Genomic DNA, 3,772 nt, shown 5'->3' with positions numbered 1-3,772 from the left:
TATATATTTGTATATGTCTGTACATAATCTTCTAAAATCTTGTTAGAATCAAGCTCATGTGTCTAGTCATGGCGCTAATAGAAATTGAGCACAAAAAGTATTTTTTACATGCGATTTTAGTAATTGTTATTATTTAATTATAGCACAAAGTGTTTTTTTTAGTTATAACATACCATATTGCATTTTATAAGTTATTTTGCACTTCTCTAAGAAGTTTTCTAGGTATTTTAACTTAAGGGTATTTAAAGTTTGATTAATAATTAAGTTATAAAATGTTTTTTCAAAAATTGTTCGTAACCTAAGTATAATAATTTTATTTCATTAAATGTTCATCAAACACAATACAAAAAATAAAATGTTGTATGTATTTAATGTTTATGCTAAGTCCAAATTAAAAAATGTATGTATGTTTTTTTCTATAGTTTTTTTTTTAATCAATTTTTTTAAGTATTGCCAAAAATATTATTTCAAATACCTTTAACACTATAGTAAAATGTTATGGTAAATGTCAGGAACTTGTCTAAAATATAATTTTGATGATATATTTTATCTTCATATTAATTGCAAACCTTGTGAATATTAATTTATGGGCTAATATTACTCAATAAATATCATGATATTAAACCACAATGTATGTATTTCAAATTTAATATATTCATATTTAAAAAAAAAACTTTCATAAATACAGTTAAACATTGAGAAGGGACATGAATTAAGTTTTAGTTACAATCTAATTTAACTCTATTCAATATTTTTTTGTAACATAATCAAATTCTTATATACTTGTTTCCAACTTCAAGTAACTCTGAAACTCTTTAGTGCTAAATAGTTAATTAGAATGCATAGTTTTAAATGTTATTAGTTTATTTTAAATTTACCCTGTGGTAAATACACAAGTCAGATAATAGTTCTTTTTGTAATTGTTTAAAAAAAAAATCTGTAATATTTAAATAAATAAATTTCTCACACAAACATTTTGAAAAAAAAAATATTTTTTTACATCTGGAATAGTATTTATACATTGATTGGTTTTGTAACATTAATTAAATAATGCAAACATCTTGCTTGTACAGTATTACCATAAAAATGTTACTTTAATATAAATAGCAGTTTTGTCACTGTTCAAATAAATGAATCAAAACAAAAATTATATTTAATTATTACCTTTTATTATTTTTTTTAACATTTTAATATTATTGATATTTTCAAGTAGTTGTATCTGAATATTAACACAGTCAAAGACATAATTAATAGTATTTTGAAAAATATCTTTCGCTTTGTGTAGATTTTGAGGGACCAAAACGCCAAACCAATTTAAGGGATTTACTATACTGCCACTGGTCTCGCTTTTAGTTATCTTTAGTTGTTTAACATTATCTTCTACGATGGTATCACAAGTCACAGATGCCGAAAATTCTGGACTACTCTCTGTTGGAAGTCTCTCCTTACTGACGGAATTCTGCCCCATGATATACCTAGATTTAGCCAAATGAATACTTCCATTATTAATACTTCTTTCTATATTCAGTTCACAGCTAACTTTATCTTCCATAAGATGCAGCTGTCGCAGAACGAGCTTGTCTAACAAATCACAAGCTATTTTCATGTCATTAACTGAAATTACAAAAAATATAACATGAAATACATTTTTTTTTACTCAGAATTATAACACTACAGCACTGTCTTACCATTATCGTCAGAACTCATGATGAAATAATTTATATGATGTAAAATATTAAATTTATATGTTTATTAATATTTTATGGCTAATTTAATAATTATTAAACACTACTACTACTTAATAAACCTAATATTTCACTGTTTTAGCTTCAGCCCGTTTTTATCTTTTTATAAATCACATGACATTGTTATTTGTTGATTTTTATAGTTGACGTTGACAGTTGTCTTTTTTTTTCGCAAAATTTAAAGATATAAACAGAGACTATTTAATATCTTCTAATTTAACTTTACTATTACTTTTAAATAGAACTATTAGTGTAACATTGTAAAATATATTATTTACATTAATTAATCTTGTAAAAAATCAATACAAAATATAGTACAAAAATGTTAATATTTTCTAAATAGGCTTCTTTATTAGGGAGTGTCTGGTTGAAATTAATCTAAATAATGAAATAAATAAATGTACAAAGTTCTTAAGAGTGACATATGACATTAATTATATATAATAATATAAAACAAAGAGGTTCAATATTATTACATTCACCCACATTTTAATTTAAAACATAGTCTTGTAATCTGTTTGATTTACGCAAACTTGCTTCCTTTTCCACAGATGTGGAGCGATTTCCTTCAGGTAATTGTTCTTCGGTAAATTCATTATTAGAATCTGATGTGTTATCATCCCTCGGTTAATTTTGTTCAACATCACTCAGTACTCAATTAATTCATTAAATTCTCTTTGACTTTGACCTAAGGATGCTAAGTTTCGGTTTGAAAAAGTAGTTCCTCTACCATGCGATAGACGTATGTGAAAATATTTGGAGTAACGTTAAGCAATTCTACCTCTTCAACTAGTGGTTGATATTTATTTGTGCGATTACATTTTCGCATTAAAGCATGCTCCGTATTTATCAACCAACTAGGTACAGAAACACCATTTGCAGATTTTCTTATGTGCATTAACATTATTTCGTGTGGCGTGCAATTTGTACAAAGAAGAGAGCGGGTAGAATTTAATGCTTGAGGCAGGGCAAATTCCCAATTCTCAGTGGGCATTCATTGGACTCGTTGCAATTCCACGATTATATAGAAATTCTTTCAAATCGGAAGACATAAATGCTGTACCACGATCAGAATGTATGTAAGATGGCATACCGAATGTTAGAAATATTTCGTGTATATATTTAATTACGAAATATCGGCACATGGAAATGCGAATGTGAAACGTGAAAATTTATCAATTATAGTTAGTATATACTTGTTATTCGTATTACTAGGAATTGGTCCTTTAAAGTCTAGACTTAATCTTTGAAATGAAGCTGTAGCTTTGATTATGTTTGGGCTAGGAATAGGATTCCGTTCGTAATTAGGCTTTCTTTCTAAACAAACATAACAAGATTTTATCATATTCCTAATTTCCTCTATAGTATATGGTAGATTATTTGTTTTTATCCTGTAAGCCATTCTTGTAACTACAGGTGACATAAAGCTTCATGTAATGAGATCAATTTTGTATGTTGTGCTTGAGCTGAGGAATAAATACGTGACAATGCATCTGCAACGTCATTTTGCTTACCTGGTCTGTAAATTATGTCATACTTAAATGGTGCCAGTTCAAAACGCCATCTCTGTATTTTTTCTGTATCAACGATACGGATTTTTGGTCGATTATAAGTGGAAAAGGTTTACCAATAAGCTAATGTTTTCATTTTTTAAAAGCTACTTCTATGGCATAAGCTTCTTTATAATGGCTGCATGAGTTTTTTCTGTTATATTTAGTGTTTTTGAAAATGTAACAGGTCGATCATCATAAGATACCGACACCTCTGACCATTCTATCGCTGCTGTTTAGCAGCGATAGAATGGTCAGAGGTGTCGGTCTCGACAATAAGTGGAAGACTAGAATCAATTGCATAAACAGCGGATTTAATTATGTCTGATTTTAATTATTGAAATCTTTGTACTAAATTTTCAGTAAATGGAAATATTTTATTGTGGGATATAGCATGAACTCTTTCAGAAAAATTAGGTATCCATCGACTGTAATGTGCATACATTGGGATGGTAAATCTTTCGGTGGTGGTAAAGA

Source organism: Vanessa cardui, chromosome 21 (assembly GCF_905220365.1).
Source record: "Vanessa cardui chromosome 21, ilVanCard2.1, whole genome shotgun sequence".
NCBI lineage: Eukaryota > Metazoa > Arthropoda > Insecta > Lepidoptera > Nymphalidae > Vanessa > Vanessa cardui.
This window is presented reverse-complemented; position numbering follows the sequence as displayed.